General features: G+C 39.4%; 1 protein-coding gene across 4 annotated transcripts in view; it reads right to left on the reverse strand.

The window, feature by feature from the left end:
• LOC133664342 (dehydrogenase/reductase SDR family member on chromosome X-like) overlaps positions 1-20,230 on the reverse strand; it is a 214,172-nt gene that overhangs the window by 51,231 nt on the left and 142,711 nt on the right. The window lies entirely within an intron of this gene.

Raw genomic sequence — 20,230 nt, forward strand, 5'->3', positions numbered from 1 at the left:
CGTATCGGTTGATATCGGTATCGGTAATTAAAGAGTTGGACAATATCGGAATATCGGATATCGGCAAAAAGCCATTATCGGACATCCCTAATGTTTAGCTATTCCTCGTCCTGCAGTGATAATTGTACTAGTAACAAAACGTACTTTATTTGTCGCCATGGAGACCAGGATTAGTGATTTAGAAGTAGCTAAAACACTGCCGACTGCGGACGGACTTTAGCCACAAGCTAGTTCGCCATGTCTTAAAGCACCTCTTCCTGAGGGCGTTTCAGTGTTATAACTTCACCTTTATCTTTACTTTTTACACCAAAATGCGCCGTTCTCCCTTTTCTGTCTACACACTGCGTCTGCTTGTAAGTACTCCGTGGTTGTGCGCTGCCGAACATGCTCCTCTGCTCGTAAAACCAGCAATGTGACGGGGGTGAGGGACCGGTACTCTTTAGAGGCGGTATAGTACCGACTATGATTCATTAGTACCGCGGTACTATACTAATACCGGTATACCCTACAACCCTACACTGTAGTATTGACCACTGATATGATACTTGATTGGTTATTTTGAATTTTATTGAATGTTTGTTTGTGGTTCAAACCACTTTGTGTCCCAGTCACACAAAGGACATGGAGCTGGCTTTTTGTTCATTCTGCTTGTTCCTAAGTCGATACAAAATGACGATCAAAGCCCGGCAGTTCACCAGTAACTGGAGCGTGGCGAGACCATTACCATTCTCCTCCCTCTCACGGAGTCAGCAGCTCCTTATCTTCAATGTCTCAGTCTGCACTCTCGTCCGCTGAACAGCACCACTAAAATTACCCCAGTGATTATCTCCCAGCTATAATATTTGATGATCGCGCAGAACAGCCGTCTATTACTACGCCCGCTAACGACCGCGTCGTTTCCGTGGTGATTTTGAACGGCCACGTGGAGAACGTGGAGGTAGAACAGGATTCTAGCAAAGTGTGGGGCACCGCTTGTTTCCCCTTCGGGGTGATGGACGGCTGGCAGCGCTTCATAGCAGCAGTCGACCTCCAGGGCCCCAACTCCTCCCCGCCCTCTGTTGCGAGTTGTCGTGATTAAATGTAACATGTTTTTGTGTGCATGGCATGGAGGTTTTTTCCCTTTCCAGACTAGATTGTATTTTTTTACTCATCCTTCCCCAGCGTTTTACCTTTTTCTTATCTTTTACGGGGCGGGGCGCCTTTGGCGACCCATCAGCGTTCCTGTTCTGTAACCCTGTACACCAGACGTGGGCAAATTAAGGCCCGGGGGGCCACATGCGGCCCGTTAAGCTTGTCAATCTGGCCTGTCGGACATTCCCAAATATTTTTTTTTAGATCTTTAAGATGTAAAGTGTAGCTGCCATTATGATGTGCAGTGATGTTTTCAAATTACCATAAGTCTTGAACGATACAATGTATTTCAATGGTTGGAATATGCGCTTTTGCATGATATTTTAGCGACTAGTGTTGTCCTGATACCAATATTATTTCGATACTTTTCGGTACTTTGATACTTTTCTAAATAAAAGGGACCAGAAAAAATTGCATTATTGGCTTTATTTTAACAAAAAATCTTAGGGTGTGGCGGACCGGTACTTTTCAAAGGCGGTATGGTACCGAATATGATTCATTAGTATCGCCGTACAACTCTACTAGTTACTATGGTAATCTACGTCACAGCAGGTCAGACGAGGCACCAAGCAGTGTGGGTGGGGAGCGTTTCCACAGAGTGTTTCCAGAGCCTGAAATGTGGGTGTCAGGGACAGACGCGGAAGGAGATTTTTACAAGAAAGTTCTAAAGCTTAGTGATGTATCACATATATCAGATTGTAGATGTTTTTTGTTTTTTTACCCTTCACGTTCATATTTCGCTGTGTTTGTTGCACTTGGCTTGATTGTAAAATATGTGGATGGAGAGAGGGTGTGACGTTCATATGTTGTCAATATTCAGGGTTTTATCCTTCATAGAAACATTTAAAATTCCATTCCGTTTTTAAGGCGGTCTGTCATAAGGTTTTTAGCATTCAATCAGACTTTATTGTGAGGTTTTGTATTAGTTTTCCTAAAAATAGATATACCGGCCCCCAGTACACTGTTTGTTTGCCGAATCTTGAACGGGTTTGTGCTGAAAACATAGTTTTGTTGTACTTGTGCAATGACAATAAAGTCCTATCCTATGAAAAGCCCCCCCTTAAAGGCCTACTGAAAGCCACTACTAGCGACCACGCAGTCTGATAGTTTATATATCAATGATGAAATCTTAACATTGCAACACATGCCAATACGGCCGGGTTAACTTATAAAGTGACATTTTAAATTTCCCGCCACACTTCCGGTTGAAAACGTCTATGTATGATGACGTATGCGCGTGACGGAATCAGTTGATGCGGAAGTATTGGTACACCATTGAATCTGTGTTGGTGAATCTTTTGCAATTTGTTTAATGAACAATGGAGACTGCAAAGAAGAAAGTTGTAGGTGGGATCGGTGTATTAGCGGCTGGCTGCAGCAACACAACCAGGAAGACAGAGATGGATAGCAGACGCGTTAGCCACCGTCGATCGCTGGAACGCAGGTGAGCACGGGTGTTGATGAGCAGATGAGGGCTGGCTGGCGTAGGTGGATAGCTAATGTTTTTAGCATAGCTCTGTGAGGTCCGGTTGCTAGGTTAGCTTCAATGGCGTCGTTAGCAACAGCATTGTTAACCTTTGCCAGGCTGAGAATTATTAACCGTGTATTTACATGTCCATGGTTTAATAGTATTGTTGATCTTCTGTCTATCCTTCCAGTCAGGGGTTTATTTATTTTGTTTCTATATGCAGTTAAGCACGATGCTATCACGTTAGCTCCGTAGCTAAAGTGTTTCGTCGATGTATTGTCGTGGAGATAAAAGTCACTGTGAATGTCCATTTCGCGTTCTCGACTCTCATTTTCAAGAGGATATAGTATCCGAGGTGGTTTAAAATACAAATCCGTGATCCACAATAGCAAAAGGAGAGAGTGTGGAATCCAATGAGCCAGCTTGTACCTAAGTTACGGTCAGAGCGAAAAAAGATATGTCTTGCACTGCACTCTAGTCATTCACTGTAACGTTCCTCATCCACAAATCTTTCATCCTTGCTCAAATTAATGGGGTAATCGTCGCTTTCTCGGTCCGAATCGCTCTAGCTGCATTGTAAACAATGGGGAATTGTGAGAAGTCTTTCCTCCGGTGACGTCACGCTACTTCCGGTATGGGCAAGGCTTTTTTTTTATCAGATACCAAAAGTTGCGATCTTTATCGTCGTTGTTCTCTACTAAATCCTTTCAGCAAAAATATGGCAATATCGCGAAATGATCAAGTATGACACATAGAATGGATCTGCTATCCCCTTTTAAATAAAAAAAATTCATTTTAGTAGGCCTTTAATCATGTCTGCTCATGACCTTCACACACACCTCGATGTCACCTTGACACCTGGACTGCACATTACTGTGACAACAGTGGATTGTCTTTGCCGTTATAACACGTTTTATATTGGACGGTGCTTAAATTGCACTTTCAATTACATTCCGTGCCAATTCCACTTTGGAATAGGCAGAGTATGGCAAGCGGTGTGTTGCAGATGATGCGATGTAACGCTGATGTCTGCTGGAGATAAACTCATCAGCATCGGTGCCTCACATCCTGTGATAGATTTGATTTTTTTTCTCCCTCTGATTTCAGACAGGGTAGAATTTAATCACAGGCGACTGCCATTATCACCGCTCCTCAGTGCTGAACTCGGTAGTATTTACACCTGGCTGGCTCGTTTGCTCGCTGACAACAAGCTATCCATACACTTGGGTAAAACGGAATCCATCCTATTTGGGTCCCACATCAACCTTAAGAAAGTCAATGACTTCACTATAAAAGTGGGTGACATTGTTGTCACCAGGAAAGATGAGGTCACCTACCTAGGTTCCATTCTAGAGGCTAATCTTTCCTGTGATAAAATGGCAACCAAGGTAATCAAAAAGGTTAACCAACGAACAAGATTTCTCTACAGAATCTCCTCTCTGGTCAACAAAAGCACCATGAGGATTCTGGCGGGAACTCTCGTTCAACCCTTTTTCGATTACGCATGCACCTCCTGGTACCCTAGCACCTCCAAAACCCTCAAATCTAAACTCCAAACATCCCAGAACAAGCTAGTCAGATTACTTCTAGACCTCCACCCCAGATCCCACCTCACTCCTACCCACTTCTCTAAAGTGGGCTGGCTCAGGGTGGAGGACAGAGTTAAACACCTTGCACTGAGCCTAGTCTATAAAATCCACTACACCTCCCTGATACCGAAGTACATGTCAAACTACTTCCTTAACGTAAATGACCGCCATAACCACAACACCAGGGGGAGCTCCACTAACCACGTTAAACCCAGATTCCGATCTAACAAAGGTCTTAACTCATTCTCTTTCTATGCCACATCAATATGGAATGCACTCCCAACAGGTGTAAAAGAAAGTGCATCTCTATCCTCCTTCAAAACCGCACTAAAAGAACACCTCCAGGCAACTTCAACCCTAAACTAACACCCTCCCTTCCACATCCCACCTCCCCGGATTGTAAATAATCAAATGTATATACTTGTTCTTATGCTTTCTGAACTCACTATGTTCACTACTTGCTGTACATATCCTACCAAGTCAGACCTACACTATTTCAATGTCCATTTCTCAGATGATGCAATTGTTGATGACTGAAGTGCTGATATCAACCAAACCTAACCCCTCCACATCCCACCCCTCGGATTGTAAATAATGTAAATAATTCAATGTATATACTCTGATGATTAACTTGTGTGATGACTGTATTATGATGATAGTATATATTTGTACCATGAATTGATTAACATGGACCCCGACTTATTGGGGTGTTACCATTTAGTGGTCAATTGTACGGAATATGTACTGCACTGTGCAATCTACTAATAAAAGTTTCAATCAATCAAACAATCAAACCTACAGACATAAATGTGAACTTATGATGGATTTCTGCGATGGATTGAGCAGAAAAATGACAACTAAAAAAATTATGTTTTGGTTGTAATTAGAGATGTGTGATAATGGCTTTTTTGCCGATATCCGATATTGTCCAACTCTTAATAACCGATTCCGATATCAACCGATACCGATATATACAGTGGTGGAATTAACAAATTATTATGCCTAATTTTGTTGTGATGCCCCGCTGGATGCATTAAACAATGTAACAAGGTTTTCCAAAATAAATCAACTCAAGTTATGGGAAAAAAATGCCAACATGGCACTGCCATATTTATTATTGAAGTCACAAAGTGCATTCTTTTTCTTTAACATGCCTCAAAACAGCAGCTTGGAATTTGGGACATGCTCTCCCTGAGAGAGCATGAGGAGGTTGAGGTGGTGGTGGGGGTAGGGGTTTAGCGGGGGGTGTAATATTGTAGCGTCCCGGAAGAGTTAGTGCTGCAAGGGGTTCTGGGTATTTGTTCTGTTGTGTTTATGTTGTGTTACGGTGCGGATGTTCTCCCGAAATGTGTTTGTCATTCTTGTTTGGTGTGGGTTCACAGTGTGGCGCATATTTGTAACAGTGTTAAAGTTGTTTATTACGGCCACCCTCAGTGTGACCTGTATGGCTGTTGACCAAGTATGCTCTGCATTCACTTGTGTGTGTGAAAAGCCGTAGATATTATGTGATTGGGCCGGCACGCAAAGGCAGTGCCTTTAAGGTTTATTGGCGCTCTGTACTTCTCCCTACGTCCGTGTACACAGCGGCGTTTTAAAAAGTCATACATTTTACTTTTTGAAACCGATACCGATAATTTTCGATATCACATTTGAAAGCATTTATCGGCCGATAGTATTGGCAGTCCGATGTTATCGGACATCTCTAGTTGTAATGGAACTTTTGGGGTGTCAAACTCATTTTCATTGAGGGCCAACGTACTATACTACAATAGCTGTCACTGGCACTTGTTTCCATGGTAATTGGATTTGGCAAACCAACACAAAACTACAACTGTACTTCAATCATGCAACTACAGTTGAACATTTCTACACACAATTATATGTCATCTGTGCGACTGAAAAAAAAGTGACTCGAATGTAATCGCTTCATGAGAAACTACAACACTTCTGGGAATAGTCCATGTATTTTATCCATCCATTTTCTGTAGGGTCACGATATCGTTAGGATTTCATCGATACCAATATCGAAATCCCTTTACAATACCAGGTGTGGACGTCGCTTCCTAGCGGTCCCACTGACAGACACTTCACCGGAGCCAAGCGTGCAGGTTTTAACAAAGTTTTAATGCACATAGGTATTTATCAAAGTCTTTCTTCCGCAGAACATGACCTTTCAGTCACGTCCGTATCCTCTCTCCCCTCCTGCTCTCGGTCGCTTGCTGTTACAGACAACAGATGATTCGATTACCACGTACCACCTGTGAAATCTAATCACCTGCCAGCTGTGTCTCGCCGTCAGCACTGCCACGCCCCCGTCTGATGTGCTCTGTCCTCAGCATAATGGACAGAGGCGGTGACCATTGCTCCTGCAGGCAGCGCTGGCAACATCTCCCTCCACACCGGTATTTATCGGTATTCTTTTCGGTACTACCGTATTTTTCGGACTATAAGGCGCACTTAAAGGCCTACTGAAATGAAATGTTTTTATTTAAACGGGGATAGCAGATCCATTCTATGTGTCATACTTGATCATTTCGCGATATTGCCATATTTTTGCTGAAAGGATTTAGTAGAGAACAACGACGATAAAGTTCACAACTTTTGGTCTCTGATAAAAAAAAAGCCTTGCCCCTACCGGAAGTAGCGTGACGTAGTCAGTTGTTCGCCTCCTCATATTTTCCTATTGTTTACACCAGCAGCGAGAGCGATTCGGACCGAGAAAGCGACGATTACCCCATTAATTTGAGCGAGGATGAAAGATTCGTGGATGAGGAACGTTGCAGTGAATGACTAGAATGCAGTGCAAGACATATCTTTTTTCGCTCTGACCGTAACTTAGGTACAAGCTGGCTCATTGGATTCCACACTCTCTCCTTTTTCTATTGTGGATCACGGATTTGTATTTTAAACCACCTCGGATACTATATCCTCTTGAAAATGAGAGTCGAGAACGCGAAATGGACATTCACAGTGACTTTTATCTCCACGACAATACATCGGCGAAGCTCTTTAGCTACTGAGCTCTTTAGCTACTGAGCTAACGTGATAGCATCGTGCTTAAATGCAGATAGAAACAAAATAAATAAATCCCTGACTGGAAGGATAGACAGAAAATCAACAATACTATTAAACCATGGACATGTAAATACACGGTTAATAATTCTCAGCCTGGCGAAGCTTTACAATGCTGTTGCTAACGACTCTGAAGCTAACTTAGCAACCGGACCTCACAGAGCTATGCTAAAAACATTAGCTATCCACCTACGCCAGCCAGCCCTCATCTGCTCATCAACACCCGTGCTCACCTGCGTTCCAGCGATCGACGGCGCGACAAAGGACTTCACCCGATCACAGATGCGGTTGGCGGCTAGCGTCGGCTAGCGTCGGCTAGCGTCGGCTAGCGCGTCTGCTATCCAAGTCAAAGTCCTCCTTGTTGTGTTGCTACAGCCAGCCTCTAGTACACCGATCCCACCTACAACTTTCTTCTTTGCAGTCTTCATTGTTCATTAAACAAATTGCAAAAGATTCACCAACACAGATGTCCAGAATACTGTGGAATTATGAAATAAAAACAGAGCTTTTTTGGATTGGCTTCAATGGGCTACCGATACTCCTGTTTCGCTGGCTACGTCACGCGCATACGTCATCATCCAAAGGCGTTTTCGACCGGAAGTTTAGCGGGAAATTTAAAATTGCACTTTATAAGTTAACCCGGCCGTATTGGCATGTGTTGCAATGTTAAGATTTCATCATTGATATATAAACTATCAGACTGCGTGGTCGCTAGTAGTGGCTTTCAGTAGGCCTTTAATGGCCTACTGAAAGCCACTACTAGCGACCAAAGTGCAATTTTAAATTTCCCAGGGAACTTCCGGTTGAAACGACTATGTATGATGACGTTTGCGCGTGACGTCAATGGTTGAAGCGGAAGTATTGGGACACATTGTATCCAATACAAAAAGCTCTGTTTTCATCGCAAAATTCCGCAGTATTCTGGACATCTGTGTTGGTGAATCTTTTGCAATTTGTTTAATGAACAATGGAGACTACAAAGAAGAAAGCTGTAGGTGGGATCGGTGTATTAGCGGCTGGCTGCAGCAACACAACCAGGAGGACTTTGACTTGGATAGCAGACGCGCTATCCGACGCTAGCCGCCGACCGCATCGATGATCGGGTGAAGTCCTTCGTCGTGCCGTCGATCGCTGGAACGCAGGTGAGCACGGGTGTTGATGAGCAGATGAGGGCTGGCGTAGGTGGAGCGCTAATGTTTTTCTCATAGCTCTGACGAGGTCCCGTAGCTAAGTTAGCTTCAATGGCGTCGTTAGCAACAGCATTGCTAGGCTTCGACAGGCGGCACAGCATTAACCGTGTGGTTACATGTCCAGTGTTTGGTTCGGTGTCTCCTGATAGTAGAAGTAATAATAGTATTGTTGATCTTCCGTCTATCCTTCCAGTCAGGGGCTTATTTCTTTTGTTTCTATCTGCATTTAAGCACGATGCTATCACATTAGCTCCGTAGATAAAGAGCTTCACCAATGTATTGTCGTGGAGATAAAAGTCACTGTGAATGTCCATTTCGCGTTCTCGACTCTCATTTTCAAGAGGATATAGTATCTGAGGTGGTTTAAAATACAAATCCGTGATCCACAATAGAAAAAGGAGAAAGTGTGGAATCCAATGAGCCAGCTTGTACCTAAGTTACGGTCAGAGCGAAAAAAGATATGTCCTGCCCTGCACTCTAGTCCTTCACTCTCACGTTCCTCATCCACAAATATTTCATCCTCGCTCAAATTAATGGGGTAATCGTCGCTTTCTCGGTCCGAATCGCTCTCGCTGCTGGTGTAAACAATGGGGAAATGAGAAGAGCCTTTCAACCTGTGACGTCACGCTACTTCCGGTACAGTCAATGCTTTTTTTATCAGCGACCAAAAGTTGCGAACTTTATCATCGATGTTCTCTACTAAATCCTTTCAGCAAAAATATGGCAATATCTCGAAATGATCAAGTATGACACATAAAAATGGATCTGATGTCCCCGTTTAAATAAAAAAATGTCATTTCAGTAGGCCTTTAACATCCTTTCATTTTCTCAAAAATCGACAATGCGCCTAATGTGCGGAATAATTCTGGTTGTGCTTACCGACCTCGACGCTATTTTATTTGGCACATGGTGTAATGATAAGTGTGACCAGTAGATGGCAGTCACACATAAGAGATGCGTGTAGACCAGTGTTTTTCAACCACTGTGCCTGGTGCACCGTGGGAGATTATGTAATTTCACCTATTTGGGGTAAAAATATTGTTTGCAAACCAGTAATTATAGTCTGCAAATAATGTGCCGTTGTTGAGTGTCGGTGCTGTCTAGAGCTCGGCAGCTTAACAATGTTATACTCTTCCATATCACTAGGTGGCAGCAGTGACATCTACAATTGCGTTGTAGATGTCGGAACATGGTTTGTCGTGATCCCAATATGCAGATGACAGCGGGAGGCAGCATGCAGGTGAAAAGGTATCTAATGCTAAAACCAAAAATAAAAAAAAAGGTGAGTGCCCCTGAGAAAAGGCATTGAAGCTTAGGGAACAAAACTAAAACTGAACTGGCTACAAAGTAAACAAAAACAGAATGCTGGACGACAGCAAAGACTTACAGCGTGTTGAGCAAAGATGGCGTCCACAAAGTACATCCGAACATGACGTGACAATCAACAATGTCCCCACAAAGAAGGATAAAAACAACTGAAATATTCTTGATGGCTAAAACAAAGTAGATGCGGGAAATATCGCTCAAAGGAAGACATGAAACTGCTACAGGAAAACACCAACAAAACAGGAAAATCCACCAAAATAGGAGCGCAAGACAAGAAGTAAAACACTACACACAGGAAAACAGCAAAAAAGTCCAAATAAGTCAGGGCGTGATGTGACAGGTGGAGACAGTACACCTACTTTGAGACAAGAGCTATATTGATGCATGCTTGGTTATGCTTTAAAGTCATATCCAACAATTGCGACTACGACTTTTTACTGTCAATACAGGCTGCTGAGTTTCCTTTTTTTTAATGATTTCTGCTGGTGGTGTGCCTCCGGATTTTTTCAATAAAAAAAATGAGCCTCGGCTCAAAAAAGGTTGAAAAACACTGGTGCAGACTGCAATATGACGCCAGTAAACAACACCAAAACTTTAAATGTTCCATTGAAAATAAAGAACATTACACACGGCGCTCAAAAATCCGTCAAAATGTTTTAGTACGACTTTGAAGCCGCACCGCTTGGTGGATTGTCGGCCCATAACGGCTACCGTAGTCAGACTGCAAGTATTACTATGGTGCAGGGGTCACCAACCTTTTTGAAACCAAGGGCTACTTCTTGGGTAGTGATTAATGCGAAGGGCTACCAGTTTGATACACACTTAAATAAATTGCCAGAAGTAGCCAATTTGCTCAATTTACCTTTAACTCTGTTATTATTAATAATTAATGATATTTATCTTTGTGGAAACACTGATCATCTTAATGATTTCTCACAATAAATATATATAGAAACAGATAAATATCAATATGCAACACTTTATTTTTATATTTTCTCTAAGTGCACATTTTTCAAATTGAACATTTTCAAATGATCACTTCTAAGACAGTCTTGTGAAATCACAATATCCCATTTTAACTAGCTAGCCACTAACATTTTTTAACAAATCATGAATTACTTTGCACCATGTTTGTACAAATAATAACTCATGTAAAATACAAAAGTAAACTCTCAAATTTTTAAATCATGTCACAATTTGAACTGGACACCAAATCTGTTATCTGTTTCTTTGTCAGTTAGTGGGAAGCCTGGCATTGCATGCTGTTAACTAGTGTGTTGTACTCTGGTGTGTAACTTGACACTGCAACTCTGAGTGAGTCGTGCAGATGTGCATCAGTGAGGCGTGTTCTGTGTTTGTTCTTGATGAAGTTCATGTCAGAAAAGGCTGATTCACAAAGATAAGATTTTTCCTCATTGTTTGCGGAACCTTCTTAATCTTTTGGACATATTTTCACAGCAATCTGGCCTTAAGCTTAATTATGATAAATGTAAAATGTGAAGGATCGGAAATCTAAAGGGAACGTCCTCTCGAATGGAATGCAAAGTGCCTGTTTTGTGGACAGATGGACCAGTTAACATACTTGGTGTTGTTGTCCCAGAAAATCTGGAAGATCTAGGCTCAGTAAATTATGATAATCGACTAAGAAAGCTGGACAAAATTGTGCAATTATGGAAAGGGAAATCCCTAACCTTGTATGGTAAAATGTCTATTGCCAACTCGTTAATTATTCCTCAATTTATTTATTTGTTTTTGTCATTACCAGCTCCATCACAAAACTTTTTTAAGATTTATGAGCGGAGGGTCTTCGATTTTGTCTGGAACGGCAAACCAGAAAATATTAAAAGAAAGGTTTTGTACAAAGAGTATGAATATGGGGGCCTGAAACTTCTCAACCTTGAAGCTATGTGTCTGTCTTTAAAAGCATCAATTGTTCCAAAGATGTATTTAAACATTGAGTGGTACACAAATGTCCTGTTGGACAAAAAACATGTACTGTATCAAAAGAAATTGTATCCTTTTTTACAAGTGATCCCCTCCCAGAGAGTCTGCTGGGAAACATGGCGGGGTTCATAAAGGAAACAATCCACTCATAGTGGTGTTTTCAATTTTATGTGCCAGAAAAAAGAGACGATATTTTGCAGCAGTTAATATGGATGAACTCTAATATTGTAATAGAAGGAAAGCCTTTCTTTTGGAAAAATATGTTTGAAAGAGGAATCATTTTTGTCAATGATATTATCAATGAGAATGGTAAAATTATGAAGTATGATGAATTTAGAGCTATGTATGGTGATGCTTGCTCAAGCTTTTCATTTTATCAACTAACTGGAGTAATTGGGAAAAGATGGAAACAAATAATTAATTATGGAACTACTAAATTATTAGTTTGTAAACCTCTAATAAGAAATTCTAGTTGGCAAAAAGGAACTAAAATAAATAGAAAAATATATAATTTTTATTTAATAAAGAAATCTTTGAAGGCTGCCTCATACAACACAAATGGAAAATGGGAGGACTTTTTTGACTGCCCGTTGCCATGGGATGCCATATTCAAACTAATCTATAAAACCACTATCGATGTGCAAAATCGTTATTTTCAAATTAAAATTATTTATAACTTCTTACCCACAGGGAAAATGTTAAAATTATGGAATATGACAGAGTCAGATGATGGCCGATTTTGTTGTCAGGAGCCTGAATCCACCCTGCATTTGTTTTGGTATTGTCATATTGTGTCTTTGTTTTGGGTGGAAGTTGAAAAAATGTGTTTAAGGATTGGTGTGTTTATGTAGCTTAATGTGGTTTCTGTTATTTTAGGAGAGTTCATTGACAATCATGATTTAGTCAATTTAATTATAGTACTCTGTAAAATGTTTATTTTTAAGGCCAAAAACAGATATTCACTTAGTATTACTTTCTTTAAAACATTTATTCAGTATTTTCTAATTTTAGAAAGTTACATAGTTGAAAACGATAATGATGCCAAAAAACATTTTAAAAAAAAGATGAGAAGTCCTCAAAGGCTTATTTTGAAAGTATAATTATGTTTATAGATTATATGATATCTGTTGTTGTGTTCCCTAATTTGAGTGACCTGGACATAATCTGGACTGTACATAAATGCTTATTTAAAAATGTAATTTTGCTTATAAATTATATGCAATCTGTTGTGTTCCCTAATTTTTTTCTGTGTACATAAATGAAGGTGTGTGTTGCTGAGTCCGACTTGGACATTATCTGGACTGGGCCTGGTTTAAAAAACCCTTTAAACAAATCTAGTTTCATTGACAACCTGGTCTGTTGAAGATAAGGCCCTTTTTTAAAAAATAAAACAAAATAAGATAAATAAATAAAAAACATTTTCTTGGAAAAAAAAAGAAAGTAAAACAATATAAAAATAATTACATAAAAAATAGTAATTAATGAAAATGTTAGTGGACCAGCAGCCTATACAATCATGTGTGCTTCAGGGACTGTGTCCCTTGCAGATGTGTTGTCTATGTTGTGGGAACCAGAATATTGGTAGCAGAAAGAAATAACCCCTTTTGTGTGAGTGGGTGTGGATGAGTGTGCATGGGGGAGGTTGTTTGGGTTGATGCACTGATTGAAAGTGTATCTTGTGTTTTTTTCTATGTAGATTTAATTTAAAAAAAAAAAAAAAATTTAAAAAAATTTTTTTTTATTTTTTTATTTTTTTAAATTTTTTTTAATTTTTTTTTTTTAGAACAGGCCCGCGGGCGACTCATCTGGTCCTTACGGGCGACCTGGTGCCCGCGGGCACCGCGTTGGTGACCCCTGGACTAGACTCTCACAATATTATGCTAGATCCACTCAACGTTCATTGCACCGGTCGACCTTGTGTCCTGGTCGTGGCTGCAGTGAATATGATTCAACTGGATTCAAATGGGACATGGCTTGCTAAGAGGGGACTCGACATCAACACACAATTCAAGGCTGACATTCTGAATAATAAATGGCACACCTGCTTGGATTATAGCCTCGTTTGAAAGACGGAGAGTCAAATACAATCCGTTCTATTCTAAACAAAAGGGTAAAATAAACTCAGGAGGAGGAACAATGAATGAACTCCGGTTAGACCTTTTGGAGGCCCAAACAAGAAAGTAAATAGTCTCACTTAGAGATGTCTGATAAACAATGTGGTAGTCAAGAATATTAGGTCTGGGCTCCGTGCCAGCATTCCCTCCTCCACAGCCTGTTATTATGCAGTTGATGCAGCCGACAAGGGGAGGCGGGCTGCATGACGGTCAACACTGCACGAAGGCGGTCTGCTAAATCAAGACCGCGACCCATTATGTGCTGTCCTTTATTTGCCATTTTATGTTGGAGAGTAAAACAGATTTTTCTTGAGAAACGCCAGCCTTACAGTGGAACCTCACAGTCGCACACAATCGGTCCTAACATGCTAATAACTGTTGGATGGAAATTCAGTTTCCTCCTCAAAAATAATAGTAATTCCTTGCAGGTAAGGGTGTAACGGTACGCAAAAATTTCGGTTCGGTACGTACCTCGGTTTAGAGGTCACGATTCGGTTCATTTTCGGTACGGTAAGAAAACAACAAAATGTACATTTTATGGTTATTTATTTACCAAAATGTGTAAACAATGGCTTTATCCTTTTAACATTGCTTTAAAATAGCTGTGTGTGTGATGGATGTGAGCCACCACTAGGCCGATCAGTGCAACAGCAGGCAGTCGTGAATGCTAAGCATAACAATAACATACATATACACACACAGGGTCCATTGCCAGGGTTCATGCAGTCAACATGTATCACATAAAAACTAAATAAGATGAGGATCAGAATTGGTTTCTTAACAAAACCTTTCTACATATAAAGTGCAACATTTACACATATAAAGTGCAACATTAACCCTGTAAGACCCAGGTGTTGTTGTAGGAGGCATTTGATGCAGAAATTGAAGAGTTAAAAAAAATAAAAAATGATGTATGTTTTTAGAGAAATGTAATATTGCAACATTGAGCTTTGATGGGAGCAGAATTTGTGTATTTGTACTCACGTTGTCTGAACCAGTGTTTTTCAACCACTGTGCCGCGGCACACTAGTGTGCCGTGAGATACAGTCTGGTGTGCCGTGGGAGATTATCTAATTTCACCTATTTGGGGTAAAAAAGTAATTATAGTCTGCAAATGATGTGTTGTTGTTGAGTGTCGGTGTTGTCTAGAGCTCGGCAGAGTAACCGTGTAATACTCTTCCATATCAGTAGGTGGCAGCCGGTAGCTAATTGCTTTGTAGATGTCAGAAACAGCGGGAGGCAGCGTGCAGGTAAAAAGGTATCTAATGCTTAAACCAAAAATAAACAAAAGGTGAGTGCCCCTAAGAAAAGGCATTGAAGCTTAGGGAAGGCTATGCAGAACGAAACTAAAACTGAACAGGCTACAAAAGTTAACAAAAACAGAATGCTGGACGACAGCAAAGACTTACTGTGGAGCAAAGACGGCGTCCACAAATGTACATCCGAACATGACGTGACAATCGACAATGTCCCCACAAAGAAGGATAAACACAACTGACATATTCTTGATTGCTAAAACAAAGTAGATGCGGGAAATATCGCTCAAAGGAAGACATGAAACTGCTACAGGAAAATACCAAAAAAAGAGAAAAAGCCACCAAAATAGGAGCGCAAGACAAGAAGTAAAACACTACAACAGGAAAACAGCAAAAAAAGTCCAAATAAGTCAGGGCGTGATGTGACAGGTGGTGACAGTACAGCTACTTTGAGACAAGAGCTATAGTGAATGAATGAATGATCTTTATTTGTCATTGTGCGTGTACAGGTACATGTCCAACGAAATTTAGGTTGCTTCCCTGAGGTGCTTTGCATTTAAAAAAAAGAAGAAAACCACACAATATACAGAAACAACACAATATACACAATATGCAATATACAATATGGCCTAAGACCATAGTGATGCATGCTTGGTTATGGTTTAAAGTCCATCCATCCATTTTCTACCGCTTATTCCCTTCGGGGTCGCGGGGGGCGCTGGAGCCTATCTCAGCTACAATCGGGCGGAAGGCGGGGTACACCCTGGACAAGTCGCCATCTCATCGCAGGGCCAACACAGATAGACAGACAACATTCACACTCACATTCACACACTAGGGCCAATTTTAGTGTTGCCAATCAACCTATCCCCAACAATTGCGACAACGACTTTTTACTGTCAACTGAGTTTCGTTTTTTTAGTGATTTCTGCTGGTGGTGTGCCTCTGGATTTTTTCAACACAAAAAATGTGCCTTGGCTCAAAAAAGGTTGAAAAACACTGGTCTGAACAACTAAGGGTTCATTTGCAGGGTTGATTGCTTACTTAGCCCCATAACGGTATATACCATTAATAATAATCACACATTAGTTATATTTTCATGAAGTCATCTATTACAAATATAAAAAATATTAAACAAGACAAAACTGTTAAAAAAACACCCTCTTTTTTTCTTTTCATGACATTGGTCATGAAGACTTTCATTGGTGGTGAAAGTCCTAAAAACAGTCCCTGTCGACAGTCTGTCAAACAGCGAACATCACACTTTCTGCATTGTGTGTTGGTGTATCCTGTATTGCATCATCATCTCATCCACAGAGTTGTGCTCTTCTGGTACCACACCTGCAGGCATTTCTCTCTGAATGAATCAAGCCAGAGTCTGAGTTTCCATAGTTTGTCTTTCTTTTCCGTCTCAGATACTGTCATGTTGTTTACAAAATGTAATGACGTCAACAGGGATTGGAATCTGTTGCGTGGCACCACATCAGCAACAGGTGGTGGACCAAGTGCTCAGGGTAGACAATAGTGTCTGCCTGGTAAGTCGCTTTGGACAAAAGTGTCCAAATTCCATCAATGTAAATGTAAATGGCTTAATGGCTCTAATTATCATACTAAAAGGAAAACATGCATACCCCCATTACATCCACACATTCAGGAACATTCCTTTCCCCAGAACTGAATTGTCTGTTGATATCTTCTTCGTGGACAAAGTCATGGAATTTTAGGTCAGGCTGATCAATTAACTACAGTTTTAAATCAGTCACCAGAACACAACACAAGGGTAGAATGTATACTATCCATGTATAGAGAAAATACTTCAGCCAGTGATGTAGTGGAGGGAATACAACCTGTTTGAGCCCACTGCAACAAGCCAGCTATTTTGACTACCACATTCACCCAGTGTTGTATAATTGCAACAATTATATAACAAGCTCTAAATGAAATTTGATGCATCTGTTCCACAATAACTACATATGTACATGCTCAAGGCCAGGGGTCACCAACGCGGTGCCCGCGGGCACCAACTAGCCCGTAAGGACCAGATGAGTAGCCCGCTGGCCTGTTCTAAAAATAGCTCAAATAGCAGCACTTACCAGTGAGCTGCCTCTATTTTTTAAATTTTATTTATTTACTAGCAAGCTGGTCTCGCTTTGCCCGACATTTTTAATTCTAAGAGAGACAAAACTCAAATAGAATTTGAAAATCCAAGAAAATATTTTAAAGATTTGGTCTTCACTTGTTTAAATAAATACATTAATTTTTTTACTTTGCTTCTTATAACTTTCAGAAAGACAATTTTAGAGAAAAAAACAACCCTAAAAATGATTTTAGGATTTTTAAACACATATACCTTTTTACCTTTTAAATTCCTTCCTCTTCTTTCCTGACAATTTAAATTAATGTTCAAGTAAATTTATTTTTTTTATTGTAAAGAATAATAAATACATTTTAATTTAATTCTTCATTTTAGCTTCTGTTTTTTCGACGAAGAATATTTGTGAAATATTTCTTCAAACTTATTATGATTAAAATTCAAAAAAAAATATTATGGCAAATCTACAAAATCTGTAAAATCAAATTTAAATCTTATTTCAAAGTCTTTTGAATTTCTTTTAAAAATTTTGTTCTGGAAAATCTAGAAGAAATAATGATTTGTCTTTGTTAGAAATATAGCTTGGTCCAATTTGTTATATATTCTAACAAAGTGTAGATTGGATTTTAACCTATTTAAAACATGTCATCAAAATTCTAAAATGAATCTTAATCAGGAAAAATTACTAATGATGTTCCATAAATTATTTTTTTAATTTTTTCAAAAAGCTCTGTTGCTTGAATTTTACAGCTGAAAACAGCGGTATAAACAGGTGTATGGTTTCTCCATTCCATTCCATTTATTTATATGCTTTTACTTAGACCTAGACAAACTTTTTTTATCCACAAGGGAAATTTTTCAATGTTTTCACTGTAAAATTCTGGTGACTGAGCTGCCGGTTTCTAAAGTAAAATTTTAATATTTCTTTGCAGCTTATGTAAAAAAATATATTATTAATGTATTATATATATATATATATATATATATATATATATATATATATATATATATATATATATATATATATATAATACATTAATAATATATATATATACATATATATATATATATACACATTAAGGCTGAAACGACGTGTCGACGTAGTCGACGTCATCGGTTACGTAAATACGTCGACGCCGTTTTTGTGCGTCGACGTGTCGACGCGTCGCATATTTACGTCACACTACCGTCATGGCGGACCGCAAAGCAGACGGTGCTAGCGAGGGGGAAAAAAATCACGCCAAAAGTGGTCAAAAGTGTGGGAGTATTTCAATAAACGGCCTAATAATGTTGTTGTATGCACAGTGTCGAGCATAAATGGCCTATCATAGCAGCACAACGGCTATGAACGAACATTTGAAAAGAAAACCATCAACCATCAACTAGTCAATCGTCCGCGTGAGCATACGTTGTCATCATTACACAAAAACATGAATGTGTCATTTGTATCTGCTAGGGGTGTAACGGTACGTGTTTTGTATTGAACCTTTTTGGTACGGGGCTTTCTGTTCGGTACGGGGGTGTACCGAACGAGTTTCTAAGCTAAAGTGTTAACAAGCTGCTTTGCTCCTTCTGCTTCTGTCTCAGCACGCAGCATTGTCCCACCCACACAACCATCTGATTGGTACACAGAAAGCATTATCAGCCAATCAGCAGTGCGTATTCAGAACGTTAGCAGCCAATCAGCAGTGCGTATTCAGAGCGCATGTAGTCAGCGCTTCAGCGTGGAGCAGATAGGTGTTTAGCAGGTGAGCATCAGGCAGCGGACTCTCCCCAAATGATAATAAACACCTCCCAGTCAACTACTAGTAACATCACTATGAGCCCGTTGACCTTCTAGAAACTTCAACTGCAGCTCAGCTCACTCGCAGTCCTGGCTTGAGGTGAAGGCTAATTACCTCTCGTTCCAGCCACATCGACCCCTTCTGAGCGCCTATTTTCAGCTGCTGGGAATATTGTAAACAAGAAAAGAACCAGAGCATGTAGACATGCTAACCTTTCTTCATTACAACTGTTAGTCACTCACTGAAATGAGTAGAATTGGTTATTGTGTACTGTGTTGGACTGGATGTTTATTTTGCACATTTTAAAAGCAATACTTAATGTTTACAGTGCTCCAGAATATTTACATTGGCACTTTTTTGTGCTAGATGTTTATCTTTATTTTTGCACATTTAAAGCAAAATAAGCAATACTTTCACTTTTGTTGAAATGTTTACACTGTTGTTACAGAATATTTCGTTTTGCACTTTTTTGTATTGGATGTTTATCTTTATTTTTGCACATTTTAAAGCAAAATAAGCAATACTTTTACTTTTGAAATGCTTATACTATTGCAGAATATTAAGATTTGCACTGGATGTTTACTTTTATATTTGCAAATTAAAAAGCAAATAAGATACTTTTAATTTTGTTAAATGTTAAAAGTTTTAAATGTTTACATTGTTACAGAATATTTTGTCATGTTGTTGTCAATGTTGACTGAGTGGCCATACTTCTTTTTTTTTGTAAATAAAAGCCATGCCTTTTGAAAAAACGGGCCTACATTTATTTTTTCATCTTCATTTTAAATAAAAAAAATAATCGGTTAAAGGAAAAACGATCTATAGATTGATCGAAAAAATAATCTATAGATTAACCGATTAATCGAAAACATAATCTATAGATTAATCGATAGAAAAATAATCGTTAGCTGCAGCCTTAATATACATATACATATATATATATATATATATATATATATATATATATATATATATATATATATATATATATATATATATATATATATATATATATATATATATATATACACTACCGTTAAAAAGTTTGGGGTCACCCAAACAATTTTGTGGAATAGCCTTCATTTTTAAGAACAAGAATAGACTGTCGAGTTTCAGATGAAAGTTCTCTTTTTCTGGTCATTTTGAGCGTTTAATTGACCCCACAAATGTGATGCTCCAGAAACTCAATCTGCTCAAAGGAAGGTGAGTTTTGTAGCTTCTGTAACGAGCTAAGCTGTTTTCAGATGTGTGAACATGATTGCAC

The sequence above is a fragment of the Entelurus aequoreus genome, linkage group LG14, assembly GCF_033978785.1.
Source record: "Entelurus aequoreus isolate RoL-2023_Sb linkage group LG14, RoL_Eaeq_v1.1, whole genome shotgun sequence".
In the NCBI taxonomy this organism is placed as follows: Eukaryota; Metazoa; Chordata; class Actinopteri; order Syngnathiformes; family Syngnathidae; genus Entelurus; species Entelurus aequoreus.